At 41.5% G+C, this 13,712-nt stretch overlaps 1 long non-coding RNA gene and 1 pseudogene across 1 annotated transcript; both read left to right on the top strand.

The window, feature by feature from the left end:
• Positions 1–354: 354 nt before the first annotated feature.
• On the top strand, positions 355–2,619 carry LOC130715216 (uncharacterized). Its single transcript, XR_009011596.1, has 3 exons — positions 355–1,340; positions 2,004–2,043; positions 2,235–2,619. It is a non-coding gene; the product is annotated as an uncharacterized LOC130715216 (long non-coding RNA).
• A 1,473-nt stretch (positions 2,620–4,092) lies between these two features.
• LOC130715889 (vacuolar iron transporter homolog 4-like) lies at positions 4,093–4,988 on the top strand (annotated as a pseudogene).
• Positions 4,989–13,712: the final 8,724 nt, after the last annotated feature.

The following is a 13,712-nucleotide window of genomic DNA, read 5'->3' as shown; positions in this document are numbered from 1 at the left end:
TCGTTCTCCGCCACCTTCGATTTATTCGATCTCTTCACACTGAAGGCGAGTTTTATTGCAATCATCTCTGTTATCTTCGATTGCAAATCTGAGATTACTCTTTACTTTGATTGCAAATCTGAAAATCATTGATCTCTTCACTTTGATTTCATATCTGAAAATCTAGGGTTGTGTTTAGTCTGATTTTTGTTAATTTTTGTTTTACATTTATCTTAAATTGCAGAATCGGAAGAAGTGATGGAATCTGAAGTTGATTCAATCTAAAGTTCCTCTTCAATCTGAGATTACTGTTTGATCATTATTTCAAAGCCACATGTTAATTGCATTATAATTGCTGAATCTGAGCTTGTATTTTTCTTCAGTCAACACATGACTATACATATTTTTCTAATAATCACACAATGACTTGTATGATTGTAATTTGGGTATTATATTAAGTGGAATTTATCTTGTTGTCTTGGCTTATATATTGATGCTTACTAAAATTGAATCATGTAGAGTATCACTAGTTGGGTTTCTTTCCTGCGTCTGCTACTGGTTTGGAGAGTTTGGCTTGATGAGGGTCTTAATGCATAGTTGGGGAATTTATTCTTGTTTTCTCTGACAAACTTATGTGCATACTGCTACTTCTGTAACTCTTTTTTCCCGTTGCTCGTGACTAGAACTTGCTGCTATAGCAAGTAGTGGCTGGATACTCTTTTCTTTCCATATGTTTCTTGCTTTCCCCTGCCTTTCTATGTTTCTCTGTTTCTGTCTTTTTGGCCTTGGGGCTGTATCCTGTTTGTATCTACTAGCACATCTTGTGCTCTATTAATATATGAATTTGACCTATTCAAAAAAAAAAAAAAACTCATGATTCAATTCCTTGGAGTTAGGGTGTCTCTTTCACTTATGTTGTTTTGGCCATATACAAGCTGTTTTGTCTCTTTCACTTATGATTCAATTCGTTTCTTGGCCCACCTTTAAGAATTATTACTCTGTTTTTAGCAACTTGAAGCTTATCCCTGAAATCAGATTTGGGTTGGTTGAGTTCTAGTGAAGCATGAAGTAGTGATATTTACATTTATTTGGACCTTGTGACATAACATATGAGATTTATTTATTGCTTTTTTAATCTCGGGGTTCTGAGTAAATGGTGTTTTTTTCTTTGTTTCTATTATGTGGATACTTCAACTAAAGTAACCTGTAGTGTACATACAATGCAATGAATAAATGCACATAATTGATAATATCCATTTTTCTTGCTTCTCCTATAGCTCTTTGCTTCTAACATAGTCTTTTCCATTTCAGTTTTGGGTCCTTCTACCACCAGCTTCTGGAGTATCTTCAACCTAACAAAGGTTTGATTTTGTTCTCTCTTTACTTAGAATCTCAACTCTCAACCGTCCATGTAAAATTAGAATGGTAACCAGCTTGACATACTTTTAGATTATTACCCTGGAAAACATTATCACTATCTGTAAAATTAGAATGGTAACCATAAACTAAATATCTTTTTTTGCTGCAATTACTGTAGTGGCTCATGTGAAAATTTCTTTTCTGTAGCTAGCTTTCATTGATTTCTTCACCAGTTCACTGTAGCTAGCTTTGATTGATTTCTTTTTTCTTGTTTACTCTTGTTGTTGCTTTTCTGCTCTTTCTTAAATGGAGGAAATCAATATATATGCTTATTAGTGTTAGTCCATATGCCTAGTTTCTTATGACAGTAATGTATAAACTTAGTTGTGTAGTATGTTATTTGTATGTTGTAGTTCTCTATAACATGTATAAGCCAATTCTTTACACTGCAAAAGAGAATGGTTAATTGACAATAACAGCCTAAAGATTGAAAACGTATGCAAAGTCAAGGAAGAAATAAGATATTAAGCTAAAAGAATCAATTAGTGTACATGTGTCTTGGTTGGATTAATACTTGTCAATACATGTATTGTCATAAATGCCTTTCATACTTTTCTTTGATGTGTTTACAATATTAATAAATTGCTCTTTTATATTTTCTGCAGCAACAATCTCCTAGTCATCACCAATCAAAGTAAAGAAAAGGTATGACATAGCTCTTTGTCGTGGCAATTAATAATGCTTATTCTATTGACTTGTGTCTGTATGAGCAACCAGTAGCTGCTTCTGTATAGTTCATCTGGATTCTCATCCAAGTTTTGAGAAACATAGAATATAGAATTTCTGTCCAATTCATTCTAGCACAGTTTAACACATTCTTCTATTTATGTTTGTAGAAACCTGGAGGAGCTGAGTTGCTGTCAAGATCACTTGTAGGAAATAAACATGGGGAATAAAACACAAACTCTGAGTGAACTTTGGTCTGTGTATAGATTCTGCTTCATGTTTAATTGTAGTCTTCAAGGGCAATGGATGAGACCATGTTGCTTGATATATTTGTTATGATGTGATCTTTTCCAGTGGAGAATATTGTCCAACTACATGTTGCTTTTTTTTTATTTGGTATTTTTTATCTTTGCTTTCCTTATTTGTAATATAAGATGTTCCTCTTGCAATTGTTCTATTGCAGGTTACAGGTTTTGGTTCTGAATATTGTGATCATGGTATGAATTTATCAAAAATTCTTAAAAGTAATATAATGAAATGAGTAGCTTGTCTTTACACTCTATTGTATATTCTTAAAAAGTAGTCATATTTTTAAAATGCCTTCTATTTTTAAAAATCTAAAAGAAATTTAAAAAGCTTTCAATTGTGGTGTCAAAATGAACTTCTATTGATTTATAATTTAGAATCAAACATGTAATATTTGCACCAACTATTTGTTATTACGTGAGAGTCAAAATTGATAGTATACAATTGGATAATGTATGTATGTCCTTTTAGATGAAGAAGCTAGTAATAGATGAAATTAAGGACCAGTTAATAAGAAAGGATAATTAATAAGGAATCACAAACAGAAGGAAATAGGGGAAAATGGTGCACTTGATCAATCATAGTCTGAACCCACCAACTGCCACTTCTTATATAAAAAACATTTCTTTTTCTCTTCTTTATTCCCTTTTCTCCCTTTCAATATTCACATATGCACACATGGTTTGCATAGTTAGAATAAGAAATTTTGGAAACTTGACTGCCATTTTTTCTATTGCTTAGATCACATCTAAGACACCTTTGGTTTCTTGAAAGTGAAAACTTTGGTTACTTGTGTCCAAATGCCTTTGTGAAAATGTTTTTATGTATTTAGAATTGCTAAATATATATCATATGTCTAGGAAATGTGTTAGGGCACTAGATAAAAGTCATTATGCTTTTATTCAATAAAAGTTGAAAGTAGAAATTTCAAAAAAAAAATGAAGAGGTTATCGCGGCGGTTTAAACCGACGCCATAAATGCAGAACAAGTTGCAGCGGTCTAAACCGCCAAAAAAGTATGAGATATAATACTTTATTAACTCACGTCGGTTGCAACCGACGTTATGTTTTAGTTGATCCTTAGCGGCGGTTTAAACCGCCGCTAAATATTTAGCGGCGGTTATTCCGGCGGTTGCCAAAAAACGACGTTAAGGTGACTCGCGGCGCAAAAAACTGTGGCGGTTGGACAACCGACGGGAGATTTTTTTGCGGCGGTTTAAACCGCCGCTATTTACAAATCCAACCGCCGCGAAAGAGCGCATTTTGGTGTAGTATGATTGTAAGCTATCACTAGAAAACTTGTAATAGTCTACTAAAAGTATGTAATTTTTCAGTCCTTCATTTACACTGTTCCAATTTCACCCACACTTTTTTGGCTTTTTAAAAAAATGATTGAACCAAAAAAGATGAATCATATTATAGATTCACATTAAGGTGGAATATCTCAGACTTGCATATACATTTCCGATAGTGATGAATTTTTAAACGCCAACCAGAGGTTTATTAATCAAGAAAGTCACCAACTTGTAGCTAGTGCCCTCCTCATCACTTTCTTCCTCTCCTTTATATACGTGGCCATTAAATTTACGGGGCTTTATCTATGTCCTCTCTAAAACACTAAAAAGATAAAAATTTATCACCTATAATTTGAAGTATAAGTAGAGTGAAAGAATCACTAATTAAAAAATTAAACTTATGACTAACAACTCGAAAACCAAGTAAAGATAGCACCAATATCATTTGAAATATCATGCCATGAAACGCCCCCTTAACTTACAAGGTCAAAGCTCCCTCTCTATAAATACTCATCAGAAGCGTGTGATCACCACAAGCTCCCAATATCATATTCCCATTTCCTCCTTTTCTGTCTCACATCTTTGTCTTACTTTTGATATTCATGGCCTCCCATGTTGAGATCCCGATCCATACCAATGTTAATATTGTGGAGCCAAAACAAAGCCAAGGGGTTGAAGAGAGCAATAATAATATTGACTACTCTCAGAGGGCTCAGTGGCTTCGAGCAGCGGTGTTGGGAGCGAATGATGGGTTGGTGTCTGTTGCATCACTGATGATGGGTGTTGGAGCTGTTAAGAAAGATGCGAGTGCCATGCTTCTTGCTGGTTTTGCTGGGTTGGTAGCTGGAGCTTGTAGCATGGCAATTGGAGAGTTTGTCTCTGTCTACACTCAGTATGACATAGAGATAGCTCAGATTGAAAGAGAGAGGGAAGCTAATCATAATAATGGAGTTAATTTGGATGAAGAAGCTCAAAGGGAGAAACTTCCCAACCCATTTCAGGCTGCATGCCCTAGCATCAGCACTTGCATTTTCTGTGGGTGCTCTGGTGCCACTGATAGCAGCTGTGTTTATAAGGAATCACATGATTAGGCTTGGTGTTGTTGCAGCTGTGGCTAGCTTGGCATTATTGGTATTTGGAGTGGTTGGAGCAGTGCTTGGAAAAACCCCAGTGATGAGGTCTTGTTTCAGGGTGCTGATTGGAGGTTGGATGGCTATGGCCATAACATTTGGCCTCACCAAATTGATTGGATCTTCTGGTCTTTGAATGTTGTAAAATCAATAACTAGCTATCTATTTATATTAATTGCTGATATTTATTGGTACTGTGTGTTTTTAGTTGCTCAAATTTGTATGGTAGCATTTGGGTACTCATTATCTTCTAAATACTAGCACTTGCAATACCAATTCCTCTTTCACACATGATAATAATTTTAGTTTGGCGGGTAGCTCTCTCGTACCTTTTTTCAATTTTATGGTCGAACCTGTCGATTTATTTAACACGTGAGAATTATAGACGACACAGTAGTAATTAGATAGATATATCAAATCGAGAAGAGAGGATCCAATAGCATTGCAATATCGAGTTTTTTTGCTTGTTTCCATGCTCACACTACCACCATCTTTCAAATACTGATTTTGCTGAACTATGAAATCACCGCCAAGAATTAGTTTGATCTTTTGGTTATTTGAATTTGATAGCTGAGGCTTACAATTATGTATTACTTAAGCCATAGAGTTCACTTGCTATAATTTGCACATGTGCGTTTTTAACGCAACAAGTTTTTGACGTAGTTTTTTGAAGCTGGATTGAACGATTGATTATATAGCTTGTAGATTTAGAATTTTATTTGCTTTTCCTGTGTTTTACGGTTGTTCAATTCCCCTAACTACACGACCGTGTTAAGTAAAAGAACACGATGGTGCTCATGAGATAGTGATTGTGCTCTTGAAAAAAACTTTTATTTTTTTTTGTTTTCTTTAATTTCATTTATTTTCCATTTATAGCTTTTATTTTCGATTTTTTATTTTGTTGTACAAGTGCATGCTAATTAACCAGCTCTTGCGAGCCTGTTTTGTAGTTTGACAAGGAAATTGAAAGAACACCTTGCAAACTCATAAAACAACAAAGGTTTGAAAATGGAAGGAGAAGCACAACCTAAGATACATTGCATAAATTCTTCACTCCTACCATTGATGTGAAAGATATCATCAGTCGCCCTGCAGTAGCAACTGCTAACTTCGAGATGAAGCTGTTGCTCATCTAGATAGTCCACAAAGCTGGAATTTCACTTGCCTACAGGGCCAGGGTATGTTGATTTGCGTGAATAAGTTCCTCAAAATAATAAACATCGTCAAGTACAACCACGTACGTGCATATGTCATTCATCTCAGATTATTTCTATTCTCCGTAGTTGATAAGACATTAGATTGGTTGAGTTCGTTGCTCGATGATAGCATTATGTTAAGCTAAAAATACACCCTATGCAATCTAGAGCAAGTGTACTCTATCGCTCAAGTAATATATGATTTGCTCAATTGTCAAACCCAAGGGACCAGGTGGTGAAACTAATTCTAGGGGGTGAATTCAAAGTTCAGGAAAATCATTGGTTGGAAAGGTTGTGGTGGTGTGATCATGCAAACAATTATTAGAGGGAAAGAAAGAAAGAATAAGAAAGCCTCGAGATCGGAATGACTTTGGATTATCTCCCCCGACAGTGGTATTAGGATTAATTCTTGGTTAAAAAGCCCTTTTGCCCCTTGATGTTTCAAGTTTGTGTAAATTCTGCTTTTACACTATTTTTGTCGATGTTTCTACCCCTCATGTTTTCAAAAAGTGCACCGTCTACCCCTCCGTCAGTCAGACGTTAAAAAACTAACAAAATGAGCTGATTTGACTTTTTATTTTATATTTTTTCGACCTGCCACGTGGAAATTGCAAGTGAAATTGGATAAAGGGGCACGAGAGATTCAAACTCAAGACTTGTAAGTAGCAATACATGCATTTAACAAGTTCAGTTACATACATAATTGATATATACATCAAGTAAATTTAATTTATATAATTTCCTTGATCATTATCAACTTCATATACTCCTCTTCATCTCTCCAATCCCCTCAGGAACCTCTCCTTAGAAAGCCTGACTAACGGAGGGGTAGACGGTGCACTGTTTGAAAACATGAGGGGTAGAAACGTCGACAAAAATAAAGTAGGGGTAGAATTTGCACAAAATTGAAACATCAGGGACAAAAAAATCCTTTTTAGACTTAATTCTTATATGCTTTCGATTCATCTTTGATTAAGTAATGAAATATCCTTTAGTAGTCATTTTCTTTGATTTATCTTTATCATTATCATATAGGTTTCCTGACGAATTTCTTTAAGTAGTGTTCCCGTGAAAGTAGTTTAGGTAGAACTTGACAGTTTATCTAACACCTGAGAATTATAGTGGTTCAATAATAGTAATTAGATAACATGTATAAAACCAAGGGGAGATGATCCAATAACATTGCAATATAGACTTCTTACTCTTGATTCTCTTTATTTCTATTATTGCTTGTTTGCATGCTCACACTACACCCATCTTTCAAACATTGATTTACCTGAACTACGAAATCACATACCGCTTAGAATTAGTTTGATCATCTGGTCCCTTAAGTTCGATATTTGGGACTTGTATTACTTGAGAGATAAAGTACATATACTTGCTCTAGTTTGTGTATGTGTGTTTTTTAATGCAACAATTGTGAAACACATTCGGAGCTAGATAGGTTCCAACGGCTTGAAAAGCACCACATGTCGCGTGATATTTGATGCGTCCCAATGACCTTTAGAAATTCGGAGAATCTAGTGTCTTCTATGTTTTTTCGTCCTCATAACCGCATCAAGGTTCTAAGGTAAACAACCTCTGACTGATGGACCATGTAGAAAATGAAAGTCTCCAAAATTACAATATTTCAGTTGGGTTAATGGTCAAATTGGTCTCTGTCTTTGTAGTGAGTTTTGATTTTAGTCCCTCCCCGAAAAATATTTAGCGATATCTCCCTGCGATTGCACGCGTTTTGGTATTAGTCATCGCCGGAGGGTGGAGGTCCGACGAGATTGCCTAGTGACAGGTCAATGCTTACGTGGCATAATTCACATATTTTTAATTAAATTTAATTTCCATATATTCAATTAAAAATTTAATTTTATAATTAAAAAATTAAATTTACAAAAACAACCTTAGTCACTAAATTAAATCACCTAATCACTAAATTAAACCCTCCATCATCTTCATCTACCTTCATCCTTTCATCTTCAATCTTCATCAACATCCACCTCTAGTAATCAGATTTCCAACATCAAACCCCCACAACCACTAGAACCCATAACACCAAACTCAAACCCCACAAGATCCCCAAACTTTCAAACCCCACAAAATCCCCAAACTTTCAAAACCTACATAATCCCCAAAGCGTTCCATACAAAGTGTTTTTTATATGAGAATCAAACCAAATTATATACTATATGAAAAGATTAACACTGTAGAAAAACCCAAACAACTAGAAACGAAAACAACACAACAAGAAACAGGGGAAAAACACTTCCAGGACTGGATCGCGAGCTGCTGGGCACAGAGCAGAACCATAGAAACCAGAACAAGGAACACATAGCCATCACTTGGAGAAGGAAACCAGGAAAAGACCGAAAACAACAGACCACAATCCTTGGAACGAGAGAAACCACAACAAGTCTTCTCCTGATTCAATCTCCATGGAGGATCTCAGAGGGGAATAAGAGAGAAGAGGAGTGGTTATCGATTGGGATACAGAACGAAGAATATGAGAGTATCTTTGGTTTCTCAGATTTGGGGCAGAGAACATAGTGTTCTAGCAACGAACATTGAAGGAAGGTGTAGTACCTAGAGAGTGGAGAATTGTGCTAGAGAGAGAATGAGAATGAGAGAGAATGCTGAATTTCATGTATGATTTCATCAAATGAGCAAAGGTCCCCTACAATTGGTAGCTCCCCCCTATTTATGGAGTTTGGGCACTATCTCTTGGGCCAATTGGGCCTCCGAAGCCAAGGCTCATCTTAAGGTTAGGGCCCTGCCCCGGGGCGGGCTACATGCTAGGCGTTGCCCCTCTAGGGGCTCGCCCAGTCCACTAGTCCACAAGACACCGAGCTCGAAGTATGAGAGCTAAGTGTGTCTTTTAAATGCCTTTACATATGTCCTATAATACACTGGGATTTGAGCTGCCAACATGGCTTAAGAAAAGAAAAGCAAACTACGTCGCCAACATGGCGTGAGCAAAAGGAAACTAGCATCTTTAGTCATCCAGTCCACTGACTTGGCGAGCAACCTGAGCTGACAAGTCCACAAGTCCACAAGCGGCGAGCGACCTGAGCCGACAAGTCCACAAGTCCACAAGCGGCGAGAGCGATCGCTCCGTACTGGCGGTCAGCTGGAACAGGTGCATGATCGTCTACCGGCGGGAAAGGTGGCAGACATTGGTCACGTGCCGATCACCCAAACGTTGATTGGCAGTATTCCCGGCGAGCGACTAAACTTTGTTGCTGGTATCACCTATCGGGCGATGATGTTTGGCTATTATAGTGGCGAGGCCTTTCGCGCTTTCCCCTATTTCAAAAACCCTTCGAATCCTCAACTGCCCCACGTGATGCGTCAATTACATCAATTTCCCTCTTTCTCCGGAAACGTCACTTCACTTTTCATAACCGTCCCATCGTGCGCAATAACTCCCCATTACACGCAACCCACTTCCCCAAAAACCATCATGACTTCCAACCTTCCACACGCGTCCAACACGCGTCACCCCTCCAGACTCCCCCCTTTCCCTATAAAAACCCTTCTTCCCTACAATCATCTCTTTCCGAAACCCCTCTTTACCTCCCTAATCGCTTACCAGACTCCCTCTGCCAACTTCCGTTCCGGAGCCATCGCTTATCACCCCTTCCGCTACCCACTCTTCACATCTTACTCCGGTGAGTCTTACTGCCCTTATCTTTGCATCATATACATACTCATCTTCTCCTGTCTTTCACTTCGCTGGTTTCTAAAATGGCTTCAAACCCTACCTCCCCTAATCACTCCACTTCCTCCTCCGAAAGCGACCCTGATTCCATCGCAGCCGGCGGCCTCCGTTTAGAGGTCCCGGAGATCCCTGCTTACCGGCTAAAAACCTTCGCCACTCTGCCCCTTCCAGTCCAAGTAGCCCCCAAACATGAGGCCATAGACCAACCTTCCATCTTCCAAGATAGCAACCTCATTGTGGAATTCGTGGGTTCCTTAGGTGGCTTGTCTAATGATGACGAGTTTAACGCCAAACTCAGGATCTGGATTTGCCTTCCTGAGGACCGCCCCTGGGCTCACAAGCTAGACGGCGACGTAAAGAGATCTCACTTTTTCTTTGCGTACGAATACATGTTTAGCGAGCTTGGAATCAGGCTCCCTTTTTCGCCTTTTGTCCAAACCGTCCTCCGCGACATCAATGCGGCGCCCTGCCAACTTCACCCCAACGCTTGGGCCTTCATTCGATGCTTTGAAATCTTATTCGCCGCGGTTGGCATCGCCCCATCCCCCACCAGTTTCTTCTACCTCTACGATGTTCACCCCAAATCCATCAAAAACAAAGGATGGATTTCCTTAAAGGCCCAGGCCGGCCGGAAGTGCCTGAATCCCCACAAAAGTAACGCGAAAACCTCCTTCGCACGGAAGTACTTTCGCGTGGCGGTTCACCCCGCCTATCCGGAGGCCTTCACCCTTAGGGACGGGACCGCCCTTTTCCCTCTTTACTGGACGGAAAAGCCCAATGGGATTACTGATCCTTCCGAGGAATCCTTGTCCGCCAACGACAAAGCTTTTCTGAATCTCCTTGCCCCACTCCCCATCCTTGACTGCTCAACAGTCCTTGAGGGCGCTGGCTCCTCAAGGACTCCTAAATACTTAGGTCGTCCATGGCTTACTTTTATTATCGACATTTTCTTTCTCGCCTCTTGTGTTGTTACTGATGTTTTTTCATTGTTGCAGAAGATATGAACTTCACAAACGCCGAACTCCTGAAAGCCCGCGAGAGGAGAATGGCTCGCTTTTCCCCAAAGTTCAACGCTGAGGGCGACGTGAAAAAGCGGGGCGGTGCCGAGAACCAAGGTGAGGGTGCCAAAGCCCCTAAGAGGAGAAAATTGGTCAAAGCCTCCTCCGTCGCCGGCCCTTCCAACCCTGGCGCTCAGCCCACCACTGCCGCTGCGTCTAAAGGCAAAAGTGTTGCTAAAGCCTCCGCCGCCACAGCTACCGAGACAATCACTGTCCCGGCCCCCAAATCCACTACCGCGGACGTGGCCTCCGCAGCCGCCGCCAAGTCCACTACTATTGGCGCTACAGCTGCTTCCACCGGCGCTACAACTACCTCTGCCGGTGCTACAACTACCCCTGCTGATCAGTCGCCAACTGCTGACACAACCGCCAACATCTCCCAACCCTCAGCCGTTGAGAAATCTGCCACCGCTAATGCCACAACAGCCGCGGCGTCGTCTGATGCTCCTGCCGGGGAGAACATGAAAGAAAATAAAACCCCCCAGTCCCCCCTCGCCAGGACGCACCTCCTAGCCCACCCCCAACAGATGATGGGTGCCCCGCGTCTTCTCCACCTCGCCGCGAAGAGGGATCTTCTGATGTCGCCGCTACCCAGATCGAGCGAGCTCCTAGTAAAGAGAGCGGTTCCTCCAACTACTTCCACATGCTTCCCAACGCCATTGAACCTTCCGAATTCTTGCTTACCGGCCTCAACCGCGAAGTCATAGAGAAAGAAGTCTTGAGTCGGGGCATTAATGAAACCAAGGAGGAAACTCTTGCTTGTCTCCTGCGCGCTGGGTGCATCTTTGCCCATGTGTTTGAGAAGTTCAACGCCGCCACCGCCGAAGCCGAGCGGTTGAAGGCCGAGAGCGCTCAACATCAAGAAGCCGCCGCTGCTTGGGAAAAGCGCTTCGACAAACTGGCAACGCAGGCAGGAAAAGACAAAGTTCTAACCGACAAGTTGATCGGCTCGGCGGGAATTAAAATCGGCGAACTGGAGGATCAGCTGGCGTTGATGAAGGAAGAAGCGGATGACCTTGATGCAAGTCTTCAAGCTTGCAAAAAGGAAAAAGAGCAAACTGAGAAGGACCTGATCGCCAGCGGCGAAGCGCTGGTTGCCAAGGAGTCGGAGCTCGCAACATTGCGCGCTGAGCTGGAGTTAGTGAAGAAGGCGCTGGCGGAGCAAGAGAAAAAGTCTGCCGAGTCCCTGGCCCTGGCGAGGTCTGACATGGAGGCGGTGATGCAGGCTACATCTGAGGAAATCAAGAAAACTACCGGCGCTCACGCCGAGGCCCTCGCCACGAAAGATGCCGAGATTGCTTCCCAACTGGCAAAAATCAAAGTGCTCGAGGACGAGCTGGCGACGGAGAAAGCCAAAGCCACTGAGGCGAGGGAACAAGCTGCTGACATTGCCCTTGACAACCGCGAGCGCGCTTTCTACCTCGCCAAAGATCAGGCCCAACATTTGTACCCGAACTTTGACTTTAGCGCCATGGGAGTAATGAAAGAGATAACCGCTGAAGGACTGGTTGGTCCTGCGATCCTCCCCTGATTGACCAACACCTCTGGACAGCGACTGAAGAAGAAGAGGAAGAGGAAGAAGAAGAAAACAATGAATAATGTAATTTTTAAGTCATTTAGCTTTTACTGTCCCCTTGTAGTATACTTTTCTGCCATTCATCTATGTTTAAGCAACCCTTCACCATAGCTTTTCATATCGCCGTTGGATATTTTGTAAATCATGTTGGAATACTTTCGCCGTACATTTTTTGGTCGCCGCCTTCTTATTGCTTAAAAAATTTAAGAATGAATTCCATGAATGAATTTCATAGCTTAACGCCCCACCACGCCGGAGTAATAAAATACTCAACATCCTGAATGTCCAAGCACTCGCCTTCCACCTTATTCATTCGCCGACCTTATATCTTGCGCTATTTTTTCACGCGTCATATGATTGAATTACGCCTAACGACTTCGTGCATTAAATTTAACTAGGACTTGTTGCTTGGTATTCCACCACCAAGACTTTAGACGTTTCCTCCAAAGGAAGAAACAACCTCCAATCTCGAGGGCTTCGCCCGGGGCTTTGCCCGCTCGGGGCTTACAATGCTTGGATCCCAATGGCCATTTGGGAGTCCCAAGACTTTTGCCTAGTTAACGGTGCTCGTCGTATTCTGGCGAGACTTATCCAGCACATCGTTTACGGGACCGGCGATCACGTCAGACTTTCCGGGGGGTGATTCCCAGGCGTCAAAGGCCATTTGTGGAATCGCCGCCACCTTCAGGGTTCCAGCAGGCCCCTTTGGGGATCAAGCCTGTCCCACTTAGTGATCGCTGTAATTCTTTATGTCGATCGGCAATTCCGATCGTCAGGGAATCCCTGGAATTTTTGGACACGAATTTCGTGAAATTTCGTTTTATTTTATTGATGGAGCGCCTCATTAAAAAACTCCTTTCGGAGAAGAAGAGCACGCTTTGTTATTGCAATACATTGGAGAATTTGAAAACACTTTTCAAAAAATTTCAAAGATATCTGGCTCCGGCGACTCCGCCTTGTTCGTTTTTCGCCTGCGATTAACTATAATAGTAACGCAAGCTCAAACCATTGAACGACCGAGGTAGCCGCCTTCCATCAAGCTCTTCTAAGTGATAGGCCCCATTACCAAGAACTTTAATAATGCGGTAGGGCCTTTCCCAGTTAGGCGTGAGCTTGTTTCCCGGGGCTCCCGATCGCCACTTGAGGACCAGGTTGCCGACCTGCATATCTCGGACGCGAACCCTGCTGTTGAACTTTGCCGCCACGCGCTGCTTCATCGCTGTTTCCCGAATGTGCGCCTCGTCACGCGTTTCCGACAAAAGGTCCAACTCCGCCGCCATATTGGCTTGATTCTCCCCTTCAAAATCTGGCTGGGTTCGCCATGTGAAGTTGTCAATCTCCACTGGCAACATAGCATCAACCCCATAGGTCATTCT

Source organism: Lotus japonicus, chromosome 4, assembly GCF_012489685.1.
Source record: "Lotus japonicus ecotype B-129 chromosome 4, LjGifu_v1.2".
Taxonomy (NCBI): domain Eukaryota; kingdom Viridiplantae; phylum Streptophyta; class Magnoliopsida; order Fabales; family Fabaceae; genus Lotus; species Lotus japonicus.
Note: the sequence above shows the minus strand (reverse complement) of the source record. Positions and strands in the feature narration are given on the sequence as shown.